The sequence below is a fragment of the Triturus cristatus genome, chromosome 5_2, assembly GCF_964204655.1.
Source record: "Triturus cristatus chromosome 5_2, aTriCri1.1, whole genome shotgun sequence".
NCBI lineage: Eukaryota > Metazoa > Chordata > Amphibia > Caudata > Salamandridae > Triturus > Triturus cristatus.
In genome coordinates, this window is record NC_140588.1 from 1,005,225,886 (window position 1) to 1,005,245,535 (window position 19,650).

Here is a 19,650-nt window from a genome sequence, read left to right on the forward strand (position 1 = left end):
AAACACAGTGGGTCTACAATGATTTCCTCTGCCTCAATTTAGTAGCTGTAAGATAAGGCCTGAAGGAGGCATTCCCTCCCAGCCCATTATAACCCCTTTCAACATATGCCTGATGAGCACAGACACTACTCCACCTACAGGAAGAAAAGTTGGGTAAGTAGCACCCCCCCAACCCCAATCTATGACCAGATAGCAGGTCGCACAGATGGTGTTATTTTTCATGCTGTATTCAAGTCCCTGCTGGGACCATAAGCAGCTCCCAGGCGCCCTAGCGCCCTTCGACGTCACCGAAGCGCCCGGAGGCGCTCAAAAGAACGCCGCTCCCTCGGTGGAGCGGGAAGTTTGAACTTGGAGCCCTGACACTGTTGGGAGCCTGATTCTGCGAAGGGGAAGCTGCTGGTGCCCTGCCCTCACTCGCTCACCCTAAGTCCCGCTGGTGCTCCGCTGGTGCTCCGCTGTGTGTTTCCCTGCCGTTGCTGCTGCCGCCACATCACCTCGCGGCCCTGGCGAGGGGAGACCACAGCTCCCAGGCGCCCTAGCGCCCTTCGACGTCACCGAAGCGCCCGGAGGCGCTCAAAAGAACACCGCTCCTTCCGCGTCGCGGGACGCGCGCGGGCGGGTGCCGGACGAAGCCCGGGCAAAGGGCGGGCCGTCTGAGGCCGTCAGGGGCCAAAGGAGGCCGGACTGGGCCACCCCTCTTGTTCCTGCCTCAAGCTTATGACTGGTATGCTAACATTGTTGCCTGATAGACTTGGTGTATTGCTTTACAAGAGACTGTTTGTTCTACTTCACGCTGCGACGACCGCTTCTACTCGTTGTCTATGGCAATGTGCACACGTTCGGGCAAGGGAGGCACACTGGGAGGGGCTTCTGTTAGTGGCACTCTCGACCACTTTATAATTCGTGCCTGCTCTGTATTAGAGAAAGAAATTGCAATTACAGAGCGGCGCCTCTCCCTTGACGTTCTAAAAGATAAACGTTCTTCATTGGGCGCATTTGCGCTAGCTGCCTCACCCGCCCATTCCAATACCCAAGTGGTTGACATTCTAACAGGGAATTCACAACGTCTGCCGATAAGCGCGGATTCAAATCCTGTTGGTCCTAGCGATCCTGCCTCTGTAACATTGTTAGACCTTTCATACTCTCCCCTGTTAGTTGCCTCCCAAGTTACACCTATTACTACCACTACTGTTACCTCACCTCTTGTAAGCCCTGTGACCACTGAGCCATCCACCGTAGTGGACCCAAAAACCGTCCCAAACAAAAGGAAAAGAGTAGGTAGTGGTAACAAGGAGGATCAGACAAAAGCTCCTAAAAAAAGTAAAAGAAAATCACGTATTGGCTTGGGTGAGAAAGTGGGTCGAACAGTATTACTTACACCCCACCAGCTCAGGATAAGATCATCTCCTGCTCACCCGGTCAACTTAACCGCCGATATTCTTGCAGAGCAACCTCCTCAACAATCTGCATTACAAAATTACCTTGACCTCCAACCTTTACTTGTTGACCAACTTGAAAAAATTATTAAATCTTTGTTACTTCTTATGATGGAAAGAGTAAGATTATTGTCTGAGAGGCTTGAGAGATTTGAGCAGGCCTCTCTTGACAACTTCTTTTCTCTCAATTCCCTAATCAAGTTGCACTCAAAGTTAGGTCAGGATCATGCTACTGCTGCTGAAACTCCTTTAATTACCTCTAATGAACCCATGTCCCAAGCTGCCTTGCCGAACCCAAATGCTGCTTTAAGCTTAGGCCCAAAGAATGGAGTTACCCCACCAGGCTTAGGGCCTCTAATACCCACAATCTCCTCGGGTAGCTTTCCTACAAATAAAAAATCAGCCTTCGGCCCGACTGGTACCCATTTAATCTCCGGGGTACCGGGATGCATTGCAGAATCTGCACAGAATCTCTCTAATTTACCCATCAATGAATCTATACAAATTCAATCCAAAGTCCCCCCCCCACTGGCTCAGAACAGTCCTTACCTCATGTAAACCTTCCACCGGAGTGTCTACCCTTTGTTGCCACTTTGACTGGAGTTCCGCACCCTAAAACTGCCAAGCCAGAATCCTACATCGAATTACGTAATAAAACAACACACTGGCTGAATACTAATAGGCCACTTCCAAACCATCTGGATGGGCAGGTTCTTCATGTCAGAAGGGTATCTTGGGTGGGCAATAAACCGAAAAATACACCTGGTGATTGTGTCATCATAAATTTCAGGGATCCCCGGGTCACAAGATTAATCTGCAACTACCAACAATCCACCATGAGTGGCATAGGATGCCTTGACTTAAGCCATTTCTACTCTGATACTGTTTATTCTCATTACCCGCATCCTTTTTTTCAATCATCCTATGATGGCTACTTCAAGGGAGTTGGGAATATCAGGGAAAAGGCTTTTCCTATTTTCGCCCCCAGCAGATATCATGACACTTCTAGCTGCCATGAGCATTACTGACATGGAATCCCAGCAATGGTAGATATTCCTTTTCCTGTTGGAATCCAGAATAACATAAAAGATCTCAAAGTAGCTACTGACCTTGATAGGGATCCCCTTCATACCGATTTGAATCCTCACGCTCAGCAGCACTGTTCCCAGCTTACTTCAATTTCTCAGGCTACTAACCATCTCCTATTGCCTCCTTCTTGCACTTCGACCCTGGTTACTCCTAATTCTTTCAATCCACCTGCACTACAAGATACAGCTACTACTTCTCCTCCTCTTAGGATTATAAACTGGAATGTAGCTGGCCTCGCTACCAAACTAGATCTCCCACATTGGAATTCCTTTATAATGACCTATAGTATCTGTATTTTCCAGGAGACTTGGGCAACAGAGCCGTTTCATATGATTGGCTATACCACCTTTTGCATACCGGCCACTCCACCTTTGACAGGAAGAGGACGGCCTTTTGGCGGCCTGTTGATTTGGGTTAGTACTTCCCTTGGGTGTACCATTAGGAAGGCCCATATTGCCTCCCCTGATATATTAAGACTTACACTTAAGGGAGCCCAGGGAAAGAAGTCTCTTGATATATTTAACGTCTATGCAAGGAGCCTCAGTGGAGGAGCCTTGTCACCTACACTTGTACTCCTAGAGGGCGAACTACGCAAGTGTCATCATGCATCTTACGTCCTGGTAGCAGGAGACTTTAATTGCTCCTTCGAGCCCCTTGCCTCAGCAGATCTTCCTGATCTATTTGAGGATGACGCTAAACGAGGCATTCCATCACTAACGTTGCCTCCTATCAAGAGATGGACTAAATCTGTTGTATTCCTTAACACCATGACCTTGGAGTTTGGCTTAAGGGCGGCCAACGGTAGAACATCCTCTGATCCCCAGGGTGCACACACTTACAACAGGCCTAATCACACCTCAAGGATCGATTATATACTTCTCGACCTCAAACTTTGGACATTCATGGTGGATATGGAAGTATTTTCTTCTTATGATAGCGATCATAATCAGCTATCTCTCTGTATTAAATCACTATGGGCCGATTCACATGGGTCCCTGTTTCCACCAGTAGTCAGTCCTCTACAAACCTCTGAGGTCTATCCTGCCAACTGTGAGAGGCGCCTTAAATGGCGCAAAGTCATGCTGGATGATGGTAAAGTTGAACTAATAAGGTCAATCCTATATGCCACACAAGCAGAGTTGACTCCAACAAATACTCATCAGGCTGTCCTTGATAGGGCTCCCTCTATCTTTCAAGACACCATTCTTAAATTAGGAAACTTATTCCGAGCACATAACAAGGGTGGCCCACCGAAGGGAGGGCTTAAGCCTATCCCTAAGAATGGTTGGTATACGCAAAGTTGCAGAATTAAGAAATCTGCTTTAATAGTGGCCCTAAAAAGTGGGATTGCATCTGCGATCCAGAAAGCTAGGAAAGACTATAAGACTTCTGTCTTTAATGCCAAAAAGTTCTGGGAGGAACAGTTTTGGCAGACTTTAAGGGAGGCCTCCCTTAAGCGCAACCCTGGTGCCTTTTGGGACACAATCAGATTAAAGAATAGACCAGCCCATGAACTTCTGACATACAATATCACTGGTATAGCATGGTACGAGCACTTTCTCAAATTATATTCCACCAGTTCTGAGAATGTGGAGAAGTTCCTCCCCGAGGGGGCGTTCCCCCTCGGGGACGTCCTGAATATTGACCCCTTCTCTGAAGGAGAGGTTCATAGTGCTATCCAGTCCATCATTCCGCAGAAAGCAGCTGGCCCGGATGGTATCCCCGGTGATGTTCTTAAGCTTGATCCATCTAACTGGGGGAAGCTTCTCTCTACCCTTATTAATGCCATCGCTAATGGCGCCCCGGTCCCCGAATCTTGGAAGGGGGCCGAGGTCGTTCCCATTTTCAAAAAGGGTGCCCGAGACAATCCAGCTAATTATCGGCCAATTAGCTTGATCGACTCCTCCCAGAAGGTCATTGGGAAAGTGATATTGGAGAGGATACTAACTTGGGTGAACGATAATAGTGTCCTCTCTGACTATCAAGCAGGCTTTAGGGCCGGAACAGGCACTATAGAACAGGTCTTCAGATTGTTCCTTATCTATTGGAAGGTCGTCCTTCTTGGAAAGGGCAGTCTCTATCTAGCCTTCATAGATTTAAAAACAGCATTTGACCTTGTTCCCCGAGATACTCTTTGGCGTGTACTGACCAATATGAACATCCCTTCTTACCTGCTGGCCCTGCTAGTAAAACTCCACGATGGCAATTATGCCCAGGTACGCTGGGGTCCCCAGGGTCAGAAAACTGAGAGAATTCCAGTAAACAGGGGCGTCCGCCAGGGATGTGTTCTTGCTCCCACCCTCTTTTCACTTTATGTGAATGGGGTAGTGGACCATCTGCGGGAAGTTCCTGCTGATGCACCATCCCTGGCGGGCGAACGCGTTCCAACACTCCTGTTTGCTGACGATACTCTTCTTTTGTCCAAGACACCCATGGGCTTGCAAACTCTCCTCGATAGCTTTCAATCTTTCTGCAACGATAGAGGCCTTATTATCAATACCACCAAAACAAAATACCTAATTTTGAATCCTCCGAAAAAATTAGGCCGGCCCCCAGTCCTGAATGCAGTTTCTCTTGAAAGGGTCAAAGAGTTTGATTATTTAGGCATCCGCATCACAGACACTATGCGCTGGACATCTCACGTACAAAAGATGCTTTTAACCCACAAAAGGGTTACTGGTGCCCTTCTTAGAGAACACCGTTCCTCCTCAACTAGGCCAATAGCCCCAGCATTGGATATATACAAAGCAAAGGGCGTGAGCTCGGCACTCTATGGTGCTGAGCTATGGGGCTCAAATAATATTGAGGAACTTGCCAAATCCGATTTCAGTTTCTATAAGGAACTGATGGCACTTCCACAGAGTACACCTATAGTGCCTTTACTATCGGATTTAGGGTGCTATGCGCTGAAAGACCTGGCAAGATTACGCCCTCTACTTCTCTGGGCACGGCTCTGGCGGACCCCCGAGCTAGCTAAGTATGCGGAGGGCTTATCTGAAATACTCTCTATGCCTTCTTGGAATAAAGTCAAATGGTTAAAAGATATAAAGACCCTTCTCTACGACCCTGGTCTTAAAGATGCTTGGATAAATAGAACTTCGCCTCCAAAAGCTGAGCTGAAGAAACTCTACTGGAGTTGGGTTATAGGAAAAAGGAATTCTAGCTCCCAATTCGGCAGATGCACCACTGAGTTCCTTCTCCTCAAAGATGTAGTTCGCTTCGAGCCTTATCTTGACATTATTCAGAAGCCATATGACCGAGCCCTTTATTTCAAATTTAGGGTTGGTACCCTTCCGGTGCGCGAGCTGACTGCTCGCTGGAAATCTCCCTCTCAAACTTCGCCTTTTTGTCCTTTCTGTGAAACCAAAGTCGAATCTATTGCACACGTGCTTTTTGCATGCCCAGAGTATAAAATCCCAAGATCATATTGGCTTAAACCACTATGCAGAAGCTTGGGCACACGTGACCACCTCATAGCGCTGCGTATTCTTAAATCAGACACGCGTTCTATGTACGTTTGCGCTCTATCGAAATTCCTAAGGTGGGCCTGGCGCCTAAGAACTAAAGCCCTTGTAGTCCTCGACTAAGCAGCCCGATTGTTTCTTCTGCTTGCTTGTACATGTATTTTATATTGTCCTATTTATAATGTCTATTTGTTTTTTGTAATTCTTTGTAGATCTTGGGAATATGATGATTTTATATTTACATGATTCGTTTGTTGGTTTTACATGAATGTACTTTTTATATCTGCATGTGCTTTTTAAGATATTTTTTTTATCGAAATAAAGCTTATTTTCAAATTCAGAAGCAGCCGATTCAGGGTGGAACTTGCTACTAATCTGCAGGAGGCATGTTCAATTAACTAAGAAGGTGGAGCACACAGTGCTGGCAGTCTACAACTACCTCAGTATCTACAACTGCACAAAGGGTTTATGTCTTGCTAAAGCTGCCAAGTACACCCTAAACAGAGTATTGGATAAAGGGAGACTGACACTCTGTTTGACTTCAGCCAAAAATATATTTTCAGGTAATGATTTTACAAGATCTCTTGGTTATGCCATCTGCTAACTGAAACGGTATTGTTTATCTCCTCAGCCCATACATTTGTTAATGTTGTTTTCTCTTGGAAGCTTTCCACCTAAACAGAAAAAAAGATAGATTGTTTAGCTTTACTTTCTGTCCTAAATGTTTCCATGAGTAGATCTCCATAAACTGCTCCTCGGCAAGGAAGGACAACTGCTGCCACAGACAACCTACTGCATTATTGCCAAATCCCAAAAATATATAGTTCTCAAAATAAACAGACTTGCAATAGAAGACCTCGACAATAATAAACCCCTGTGCGGCCCCAATCATCTACACATGGAAATAGGACTGTGCTTACATCATATGCAGACTTTACAAGTTGAAGATATGGCCAAACTGTTGGCTGAAACAATGGTAGGGAGATTAGGTTGTATGGTGAAGAGTGCACAAGTACAGAGGAGACTTGGTCTAGTGTTTATGCTGTCGACATTTTAATAGCCAGACCTGAAGTTCAATTCAATTTCACCAAACTATGTGATCCTGGGTATCATGTTCCTTGTCTGCCAATCCTCAAAGGTGAACTCCACTGTGATATATAAAACAAGCATTGGCAAAGCAAATAGGTCTCAAATGCGAGAGCTATTGGGGTGCTGAATGTTTATGTCTTTTAGCCATCTTGAATAGCAGCACGTCTGCTGTTCAACATGGCTGAAAGCAAAGTAAAAAAGCATGAAGCCTGAGCCTGTAGACCTGTGGAATGATGAACTAACTAGGTGCGTAATGTTTTAAATGCAAGATCGTTACAACAACTAAAAAGATCATGCCTATTTCAAAATGCATTTCAGAGTATTCAGCAAGAAACCACCTTTTTGGTTTTTGCAGTTTCACACAGCGCAAACATGACCCGAAGGTATCGGAGCACTGTACATGAGCATCAGTTACATTCATTAATTTTTAAGAACAGAGAGAGTGATTAGCCCAGAAAGACAGGATGTTGAGCCGACACGGAGACTCGAACCCGGTTACCCAGCATCAAAGTCGCACGCTCAAGTAGTTACGCCACATCCTCGTCCATTATTTATAAAAGGAAGCATAGGGAAACAATAAAGAGGGAAGCTTTTAACAAATTGGGAGGCAAGCTTTTCCACTGCACACACTTATAAAAAAAATCACATCAACAAAATACGCAGTTTTGTAATCCTTGGTGAAAGTTTAAATTGTTGATGCGATCGTACCTTGGTCATAAATCAGACTTAAAGAGCGTGCGTTGAAATCCGTTTTGTTTTGCAGTTGAACAGAGCAGTTATGGGCCCTTCACATGTGCAGGTGTGATCAAGGAGGGCGGACAAGTCAAGGGAGCAGTAAAGCACGCCGTACAGTTGGAACGGTAAAGCGAACGACCGGATATCACCGAAGCAACATACCTGTTGCGTGCTCGATCATAAACAGGCAAGTCAAGGAAGCAGTAAAGTGCGCTGTACAGTTGGAACGGTATTTGGAGGGGGGGTGAGGGGGTAGGAGGAGACAGCGCAGGTAAAAGCACGAGCACTGTGTAGAATGCTGAAAAACAAAGAAAAAGGTTGGTTCTAAAATGGAAGCGTTCAATGCTCTAGGAGGAGGGCCAACTAAACACAAGAAGAAGCATGACCATGCATGCCATGGACAGCCAGTGACAAAGAATATGAGACAGACGATGGAGCGAGCAAACCAGAAGCCTGTGGGCGACCTGTAGCCCACAGATTAAACACAACACATCTCTTCGAGACAGCGAATGCGCTGTCAAGCAGAGACCTAAAAATGATCCGTCTTAAGCTCATTTCGACAAGGTAAACACTGTGTAATAGTTAGCAATTTTTTGTGTGTAAGCCTAAATCTTTATTTTACTACATTTATTTAGGGGTTTGATGCCTACTGTATATCGCCATGCCCGATTTGGTCTGAAGAGCACATTTTAGAACAATTATGGATTGTCAGTATATCTTGGTCAATCAGCAGGTATTACTGCTGCTGTGAATTGGAAGGAATTCAACATCTTTTTTTTCTTTAAATTTATTGGGCACCAGAGGTGTACACGCCTACTGGACTGAGGACTCCAGTTATCCCCCAGCTCCCAAAAACCCTGCAAACTCTGTGGTTTAAGTACTCAAGTTGCTCTTCTCTAGACACTGATGCTTTGGGCCCTGTGTCTTTGTAGGTGACTGGAGAGTCAGGAAGAGGACAACATACAGTTTGACGGGAGCCAGAGGTAGCGGAGAGAAGGTGCTTGTGTTACTCAAAATCTCAGAAATTATTATTCGTTCCTGGACTGCAAAAAACTTTCTTGGTGTGGTGTTAGTGAGAAGCACAAGCCTGAAATGATTTATGGCAGAAAATATTTGTTATTACAAAGAATGGGCTGTGTTCAGAAAGGCGTTCTTGATGCAGTGGTTTCTTAGATTCAAGCATGATTATTCTAGTCTCCTAAGCATCAAGGTGAAGCAAGCTTGCTTTCATCCAGAATGCACTTCTACCAACAGACAAGAACACTAATATATTGTGCTTAAAGGGCATCCATCACACATACTATAGATTTGGTTTCATTGGCGTACAATACATTGGGGTATATTCGTATATGTCGGGCGGATCGCCACCGCCCGCATGGCGGTGGTGATCCGCCCAACATAATCCCCCACCCGTCTCCCATTTCCCCCCACCATATTCTGATGGCGGGGGGTACAGCGGCAGACGGGAAGACCATCTGCCGCTTTTCTGCCCGGTCGACCGGGCGGAAAAGGGTTGCATATGGTGGCGGTGTCTGCTAGACACCGCCATCCATATTACTGTGGCAGCGGGAAGCAGCCTTTCCGTGGTGGCAACGAGACATGCGGTCCTCTTAGTTGGGAGCCCGTTGCGGGCACCCAGGGTGTTGGGGGGGTGCACATGGGGGGGACCTATGGTAACCCCCTCCATTTACACGCAGGTGCTGCTTCCAGCACCGCCTGCCACAATGCAATGTATGCAGGATGCCACCGCGGCGGTGGCATCCTAATTGCTGGTGCAGGACCGCCACAGCACTGGCGGCCGGTCCCAGCACTGCTAGAGTGCGTCTGCCCACCATCCTAATAGGCCCCATTGTGTCTAGAAAATCACCCAATGCAAGAAAGCACAATGAAATGGCTTGAAAGAGACGGTTAACCATATAGCTGTACAATACCAAAATGATGCACTTTGATTGGCTCTCAGCCAGTCAATATCCACCTAGGAAAGTCATAACTAGTACCAGTGAAAAGCTCATACCCACATATCAAGAAGTCCAACTTCCCTAACAGCTAATAAAGAACTAGAATGTTAACCAAGCTCACAGAAAAGTGCCTGTACTGGGACCCATGCTGATGGAGAAGCAGTTTTAGAATCATACCTTTTCCTGCCCAGCAGTCCGAATAAGAACATGAAAATTCTTCTTATACAGATTGCCAAAAGTCCCTGCAGTAAATGGGTCTCTGAAAACCTTTCTATGTGTCCACATTGTATAATTAACATTTTCCAAGTATAATTGACAGGGTATTAAAATGATAGTCTTGTTGTTCTGACGGTTTACAATGTTAATTATTTTAAATATACTTTGCTTAGTTGCACTGGAATATAGCCGTTTATATAACCTAGACAGGGAACATTTCTGTAGAATAAAAGAACAAGTTGCCTCCTGTAATGCTCCTTCTGGTGGATCCTTTTGTTCATACATGTATCTCCTTGCTTGGAAATACACTGGCTTAAAAAACATTTTTACTTCATTTTTGTTGTTAGTTAAATACAAGGCGATGATAAATGCATTAAAAAATATATATTTGTGATGTATACTTCAAACCACAGAGTCCTTATCTTAGAATATTTCACAGGTGTCAGAATGGCTCTAGAAAACGTTTCCATAGGCAGGTCGCTCCCCATGCCGCACAGCACCACCTGTTGTGTCCGTGTCTCCAAGCCCCTTGCTGCTGCCACTGCCGCGAGTTCGAGGCCCTCCTCCACCCGCAGGCTACCACCTGCGCCTCATCCCTGGTGGCCGTAGGTATCTGTGCACGCGATTGCCCCTTTTCCTGTCTGCCTTCTGTTTTGACTCTGCACTCTGTATTTTATTGTATTCTGCTTGTATTCGGTTTTTATTCCTTGTATTCCTTTGCAATGTTGTGCCCTTGATTTTCTCCACCCGTTCTGCTCTCCTGCTTTCCGCCGCTGCGTCCCCTATGGGCCCGCCCCCCGCTCACCCATTCGTCCCGCTTCCGCCTCCCAGCTGCTCCTCCCTACCACCTCCCCTTCTTATGGCGGCTGCTGCGCCCGTCCGCGCCTGGACCGTGCCCAGCGCCAGACCCCCTGGCCTCCACGAATGCCACAACACCCAACGCCGCTACGGCGCCAGCACCCTCCACGCACTCAACACCGGCCGATCACACACCTGCAACCGGGCCACCCCGAAGCGGACACATGGACCCTTCTCCTGCCGGAACTGCAGCTACACCAGCCTCCAAACCACCACCACGCCCACCGGGGTAGGTCGCAACAGCCTTCGATACCTTCTACTCAACACCCGCTCCATCGAACTCTGGGACCTACTTGACTCCACCTCCCCAGACGTCGCCTTCCTGACGGAGACCTGGATGAACCCCTCCTCGGCAGCAGACATCGCCATAGCCATCTTTGACAGCTACATAATCACCCGCAGGGACCGCACCAACGGAACAGGAGGAGGAATTGCCATCGTCCACAGAAACACCCTCAGAATCTTGACCAGCACCGACGACACGCTTATCACCACCGAACACCTGCACTTCCAGATCCACACCGACCCCAACACCACCCTCAGAGGAACCCTCATCTACAGACCACCCGGCCCCCGGCCGCAGTTCAGCGACTCCCTCGCCGACTTAGTCAGCACGCATGCCCTTGCGTCCACGGACTATATCCTCCTCGGAGACTTGAACTTCCACCTCGAGAACACCAACGACAGCAACTCCACCACCCTGCTCGACAACCTCGGACTCAAACAGCTCGTCACGACACCCACCCACTCCGCCGGACACACGCTCGACCCCATCTTCTCAGCCAGCAACCACGCCACCTTCAGCCACACTACCAAACTCCACTGGACCAACCACCGCTGCGTCCACTTCACCTTCGAGAAGCCTACCACGCACCACCGCACACTACAGGCCCCCCACCACAGCTGGAGCAAAGTCACCAAAGACCAGCTAGTCACCACCCTCGCCCAAAACCCTCCAACGGACACTACCAACACCGTCGCCCTCAACCTCAGGCGATGGATCAACGACTGCACCAACACTCTCGCCCCGATCAAGAAACCCTCGAACAGACGCACCGACAGAAAAGCCATCTGGTTCACCGCCGACCTCCAGGCATGCAAGCAGGCCTGCCATAGGCTCGAGAATAAGTGGCACCACGAACAGACACCGGACAGCAACACAGCCTACAAGAGCGCCATCTGCAGACACCAGCAACTCATCCGAACCGCCAAAATGACCTCCTTCATAGAGCGCATTGATAACAACGTACACAACAGCAAAGAGCTCTTCAACATCGTGAAGGAACTCTCCAACGACAGCTCCAACTCCAACGACATCCCGCCATCACAAGACCTCTGCGACTCCCTTGCCACCTTCTTCCACCGCAAGATCACAGACATCCACAACAGCTTCAGCAACCAGGCCCGCCAACAGACACAGACACCTCAGATTCACCTCCTCCGAGCCATATCAACCCCCTGCTTTCATGGACCCACGACAACGACGAAGACACGATCAAAATCATGAACACCATCCACTCCGGTTCACCATCCGACCCCTGCCCGCACCAAATCTTCAACAAAGCAAGCTCCACCATCGCACCCCATCTCCGCAAGATCATCAACAGCTCCTACGAGACCGCCACCTTCCCGGAGAGCTGGAAGCATGCCGAGATCAACGCCCTACTCAAGAAACCCAAAGCTGACCCCAAGGACGTCAAGAAATTCCGGCCCATCTCCCTCTCCCGGCGAACGTCATAGAGAAGATCGTCAACAGGCAACTGACCTCCTTCCTCGACAAGAACAACATCCTGGAACCATCCCAATCCGGATTCCGCAGCCACCACAGCACCGAAACAGAGCTCATCGCCGCCACCGACGACATCAGGGCCATGATGGACAACAGAGAAACCGCGGCCCTCATCCTCCTGGACTCTCGGCCACCTTCGACACGGTCTGCCACCAAACCCTCCACAACGCAGGGATCCGCAACAAAGCACTGCACTGGACTGGACCACCTCCTTCCTCACCGGCAGAACCCAGAGTGCCCGCCTCCCCCCATTCCGCTCTAAAGACACCAAGATCATCTGCGGCGTACCCCAAGGATCGTCCCTCAGCCCGAGACTCTTCAACATCTACATGGCACCGCTTGCCAACATCACCAGATCGCACGACCTCAACATCGTCTCATACGCCGATGACACCCAGCTGATCCTCTTCCTCACCAAGGCCTCCACCACCGCCATATCCAACCTCCACGAAGGCCATCGCCGAATGGATGAAGAACAGCCGCCTGAAACTGAACTCGGACAAGACGGAGGTCCTCATCATCGGATCCACCCCCTCCGCATGGGACGACTCATGGGGGCCAACCGCACAAGGAGCTGCACAGATGCCCACTAACCACGCACGCAACCTAGGAGTCATCCTGGACTCCGCATTGTCAATGACCCAGCAAGTGAACTCTGTCTCCTCCTCCTGCTCCAACACCCTCCGAATGCTCCGCAAGATCTACAAATGGATCCCCACCAGTACCAGAAAGACAGTCACCCAGGCCCTCGTCAGCAGCAGACTGGACTACGGCAACACTCTCTACGCAGGAACCCCAGCCAAACTCCAGAAACGACTACAACCCATACAGAACACCTCTGCACACCTCATCCGCGACATCCCCCGCCACAGCCCACCTGAATGACCTGCACTGGCTCCCCGTCAACAAGAGGATCACCTTCAAGCTCCTCACCCACGCTCACAAAGCTCTCCACAACACCGGACCAGCGTACCTCAACGAACGACTCACCTTCTACACCCCGAACCGCCAGCTTCGCTCTGCTGACCTCACCCTCGCCACCGTCCCTCGCATCCGCCGAGCAACTGCCGGCGGTAGATCGTTCTCTCACCTCGCCGCAAAAACCTGGAACACCCTCCCCATCTGCCTACGACAGACCCAGGACCTGCTGGCTTTCAGGAGACTCCTGGCTGTTCGAGCAGTAGCAGCAGTCCCCCCTATCCCCCCCCCCAGCAACTTGAGACCCTCACGGGTAAGTAGCGTGCTCTACAAATGTACTGATTGATTGATTGATCATAGACATGCTCCGCATGTTACTAGATAGAGTTGTGAGGCCCTGGACTGACTTCACACTGCCCTGGAAATGGTAAAGCCATTATATTGAGTGCTGCGCACTGACATCAATTTCTTATCTTTTACCATTCCTGCACTCTCAAAACGCAGAGCCTGAACAATTGTTAGTAACAGTGTGCTACTGAGTACCAACTTTGCACCTTTTTCGAAGGTTAAAGAAGTGCCACTTCTCAGAACTGGGAGGTGGCAGGGCAAAGAGGAATTTGTGGTTAGATACAGTATCCACCAGAAAGAGAGTTACTGAAGGTAAGAAACTTGGTCTAACCGCGCATTCCTCACTTGCGAATAGATATTAAAGCACTACCTAGCCAAGGTGGAAGGTTTGTGGAGTAGAGTCGACCCAGATCAAACATTTCTGCAGGACAGAGGGGCGAAATGTCCTTCCCGCTGGACCCAGCTGTTAAGCTCAGGACTGTTTTGTACTGGTGAAAAAACGCGGCCCACTTTGCAGCTTGACAAAGGATAAGGACAGGCACTGCATGTGCCACTGCTGTAGTAGTAGCCTTGGTCCTGGAGTAACGGGCTCTCAGAACTTCCGGGGGATGCTTCTTGGCCAGTGCATGGGAGAACTTAATGCATCTTCATTCCGGAGACCCTACCAAAAGCTGATTGTACACTCAATGGTCTGTGATAGCATCAATGTAGTAGCTTAAAGCCATTAGGGGGTTCACGCAATGGAGCCTCTCCTCCTCTTTCGAGGGGTGAGCAAAGAATGCCAGTAGAGCGAGGGATTACACAAAGTGGAAGGGTGTTCTAGCTTTAGGTAAGAAGATCGGCTGAGTCCACTGTTCTAATATGTCTAGGGAAAAGATGGTGTAGGGTAGTTGCACTTTACAAGCCTAAAGTTGACATATGTGATGAGCTGATGTAATTGCAATGAGCAAGACGGCGCAATAAACAGTTATGCATCGGTTCGAAGGGCGCACACATGAGAACTGGCAAGACCAAGTTAAGATGCCATTGTGGCATCACAAAAAGTTTGTAAATGGCCATGTGTGTCAAACCATTAGCAAATCTTATCCCAACAGATGATTCAAACAAGGTAGATTGGTCCAGCAACCAAAGAAAACAGCCGACAAGCAAACTTTAATAGTGCCCACTTCAAGGCTAAGCTGGGACAAAGACAAAGCTAAGAACCATTGGAAAAGTCAAGAGGTATCGCCTTTGGGTTCTATTGGCTTTGTCAATGGTTTTAGCCATGTTGCACATCGTCCCTGAAGACAGTGGCAAAAATATGTTGCTAGGGTTCGATCCACAGTTCGAAGACACCATGCGCCACATTGTAATAGAGATACGATCCCTCATATGACTGGCACCGCCTGCTAAGTTTCTATGCTTTAACATTCATGGACCCTGCTAGGTGGTTTGCGAGGTAATGTTCCAACCACCTCCAGAGTGGCAAAGCTTCCTGACACAGGATCCAGAACCTCACTCTGCCCTTCGTGTTGTCCGTGAGAGCCTGCAACAACCTCCTCTTGACAGAATGCAGAAGGTCCTTCAAAGCCAGGCCAATGACTCGCAACTCCAGCAGAATGCTTTGGAGCCAGCCCTCCACTGGAGACCAGAGTCCCTTGATCTGCACCGCCCCAAATAAACTCCCCTACCCAGCAGGGATGCTTCGTCACCAATGAAGGCTCTGGGTTGGGAAGCCAGAGGGGCCTACCGCTAGACTAACTACATTTGAGCAGCCAGCACTGCAAATCACAAAAAGTGAGGAATGGAATGCTTGAATTAACCTCAGCCACTGTTCTCAGTCGGGGCTGCATCCCAGTCCATCGTTAATTTGGCACGCCATGCCTCCTCAGTTTGCACCCAGCCATGTGCAAATCAGTCTTTACTGTGCTCCAATAGGAACAGACTAGCCCGAACTGCTAGGACCCGAGTAATTACTAGTGGCAGAGGTTAATTCAACCATTCCACCCACCACTTTTTTGCATACTTCAGTGTGATGCCCTAAGTGCGACAGGTATGCCCAGATGTGGGTCCCATGCTCACTGTGCCACTGGAACCAAGCTACACCTGGTTGAAGAACCACATTTAAGGTAAAACTGGTCTTGTGTTGCTTGTGTTCTGTTTCAGGAAAGACCTGGCAGTTCAGGCTGGATGGTTTCTATTCGAGCAGGGTTAAGACTAATTTGCATATGGGTGGGTCCACATTCAGGTGGCATGGTGTACAAAATAATGATGGACTGAAATGCGGCCCAAGTAAATGTCAGTGGCTAAGATTAATTCAAATATGCCACCCATCACTTTTTCATATACTTCAGTGCAGGGTTGACAATGGCCTGGGAAATTCAGGTCACGCCATGATCTGCTGCGGAATTGGTTCAGTGACTGGCACCTTGATAAAATGAGACTTGCATCCTGATGCCCTCACATCTTCTCTTTGGAAACAGAGTGGCATGACTGGGTTGAGTCCTGTTTTGCTTTCTTATGCTTCTGTTTTATCTGCACTTACCAGAGGACGTCAAGCATGAAGAGGAGAGGTAGAGAGAGTGGCCTTGTGACAGGGATAGAGTCTGATGCTGCGACTTGGAGCATAAGCAGGACCTACACGAAGGCCGCAAGTTCTTCTTGTGTTTGGCGATAAAGCATTGCCTAGAGATCTCTGATCACCTTTGGTTGCTTGGGGCGCACTTACTGTATGACTTATAGGCGTGTCCGAAGCCCAGACCTCAAAGTCACGCTGTGCAGGTCCGTTACAGATACTTGCTTCCTGCATTTGCGGCATGTCTTAAAACATGTAGTTTTGGGTGGGGACATTGTTCCCTACCACACTGTTGAAACAGTTCGATTTTTTAAGAAAAATGGCAAAAACCAAAGAAGAAGTTCCAGATCCACATCAGAAAGTGCGAAATAAAGGAACTGACGTCAGGGTGCCGATATGGCGCTTATATGCAGCTCTGCTCTGTCATATCCGGGGCAATGTGAAGTCAGCAGGGAACCACAAAATGCTACAGAGTAGGACACAGGAGGAAAATATTCCCAGATGCAGTCTGGCTCCAAGTGAGAATTTTATGGTGAGGAAACTGCAGTTAGAAGTTTCCATCAGAATGATATATTTTAAATGTAGTTATTGCCTTATATTTAACTCACAATTTTTTTTAAAGCCAATGCATATTCAAGCAAAGAGAGTCAATGCAGTGGTAGGGACCTGCTTTGGCATATTACGTATGCTGAGGAAGTTTCTGCACTTTCTGTCTTTGGCGGCTAGAAAACTGGTGGTCCAGGTTCTAATTACATCTAGACTGGACTATGGCAATGCTCTGTATTTCGGTCTGCCAGATTATTTGATTAATAGGCTGCAGGTAGGTCAAAATGTAGTTGCTCGTGCGGTACTCAGCCTACCTCTGAGAAAACGGGTCTTCATTCTTCAGAGACTTGCACTGGCTTCCAGTTAGGAAGAGCAATACCTTTTAGATCCTTTTGTTAATCCATAGAGCGTTACATGGGACAGGTCCAGGGTACTTAAGAGTGAGAATCTATTTCTACACTTCTCTTAGAAGTCTATGCTCAGTCTATGTTTGGCCAAAATCCAACAAATCCAGCCCGGGGCGCTTCTCCTACTTCGTACCGTCTTTATGGAATAAACTCCTCATAGAACTAAAATGCATCACCCTCTGTTCTGAAATAAGCTAAAAATGTATCTTTTCTAAAAACTGATTCTGTTCTTGCTCTCCTCGTTTTTTCCCCACTGTATTTGCAGAGTGTCGGGACACTCTTCGGAGTAACAGATGCGCTGTAGAAATCCACTTTACATTTACATTCAACCACTGACAAAAAGACGTGGAAAGGCAAGTAGGGCTCACCTTTGGAAGCAGTTAGCTTTGCCACTCGAATTTCAGAATGCTGCACAGCTTTGGAGGAAAAAACTAAATGCTTTGTTCCCGATCTAGTGTGGCAATGGTTTAAAAAAAAAAAAAAAAAAAATAACATAGAAAAAAAGGTGCAATGATGGGACCAGACACATTCTGCTGTCGCTCACATGCTTCACAACAATTTTATTTGTTTTTATTTGCCAACCAAAGATGGTGGATACACTTAGATCAGCAAAGAACAAAAAGATCCGATTCTTTTGAACAAAACTGCAACAACAAAAAAAAGGTGACTGCAGGGGGCCAAGCGGGAGACAAGGGAGACCAACTCGGGTTGGAGAGAGAAAGCAACACAGGGGGAGAAGTACAAGGAGGATAGGGGAGAAAACAGGAAGCACGGGATTGGGTTGAAGCACTTGCGGAGGCGATCAGCACACAAGGATAACAGCAACATGGGGGAGTCAGAGGAGAGACATATGAGAGACAACACGGAGCGCGGGGGCGATGGGGGAGTACAAGAGACAGAAACATGGAAGCGGCTGTTTTGGGGGGGAACACAATGGAGAGCAACAGAAAACACATGCACTCTTCAAGTGCTCAATCAAAAAGAAAAAAGGCGTTGCCTAAAAGTGAGCGGTGGAAGGACACAAGTCAGCCAAATCAAAAGCATGGTAAAGAGGATATACTACAGAGGAGGGACAAACACAAGACGGAACAAAATGGGCAATGAAAGCCACTGAGTAAGAAGCAGGGAAATTAGATTGACAATAAGGCCAACCAATGCTTAGCAAGGGTGGACTTTAAGCCCCTATAAGTTCTTGGTAGGTTTTTTGCAACCTGTCTAACAATTCGATCACCTCCTGAGGGCCCAAACATCACAGTACCTACCAGGGGACTGGGCTATCAGAAGAGCTGAGAACGTTTGGAAATGAATAGACACCTTCTTAGCTTCTATATATAGAACATGAAGCACAGCTGAAAGGCTATGACCAGACGTCTGAGATAAAGACAGGCACTGAGAATTATTCTTTAACTCAAATTAGCTTTGTCAGGTCCAAGAATCCACTTTCTCTTCTATTTCAGAAGAAATGAGTGGACTGTTTTGTCCATTTAAAGGGCAACCTAGGGTGTTTATGTGCGATGGCCCCGTTGCTGGCTGCTGTTCTTCTAAGGTCCAAAGCCTTTCCTCTTCAGAGGACACCATGTGTTTCATTTGTATGGTAGGTAGTAAAGACCGCCCATTTGCGCGTCCCTCTCCTCCTCACTGTACTCTTTTAAATCTCTTTTGGAGCCACATGTAAAAGGAAAGATTACAGGAATGAGGGATCAGGAGCCCTTATTTATGCCTTCCACAGTTTTCCCATGTGGGAGAAATGTGTGTTTTTATAGCTCTACAGTGAGTATTCTACTGGAGCATACCGCAATATTTAAGCTGGTGCCCGAGCCCCACTGTTCTCCATTTGCTGCAGTGGTCGAGCATAACATAACACTCTATTATTGCATGTAATCAATGATCCGGTTCAGGCAACAGCCATCAGGAAAGAGTGTGCCCTTTCCCAAACACAAATGTTATTTTAGCTCAGAATACAAGGTTGTGACTAAGCAATGGGACACACTGGGTATAGGGGAGCAACACAGATTGCACTGGGGAGTGGCTGTGAAGGGAAAAGCAGCACACACAAGAGGGGGAGAAGAGCTACAAAACATATCAACTTTCATTAAGTGTTTAACCCCTTGTGTGCCCATGACGAGCTGGACTCGTCATGGGCCGCGGTTGCGCTGTGCCCATGACGAGTGCAGCTCGTCATAAACCCCGCCCGCTAATGTAACGGCCGGCACAGGGCGGGGAAAGGGCGTGGCAAACAAGGG

General features: G+C 47.9%; 1 protein-coding gene across 2 annotated transcripts in view; it reads right to left on the reverse strand.

The window, feature by feature from the left end:
* The window catches only part of MTMR8 (myotubularin related protein 8), a 483,391-nt gene that overhangs the window by 430,849 nt on the left and 32,892 nt on the right, over window positions 1–19,650 (reverse strand). The window lies entirely within an intron of this gene.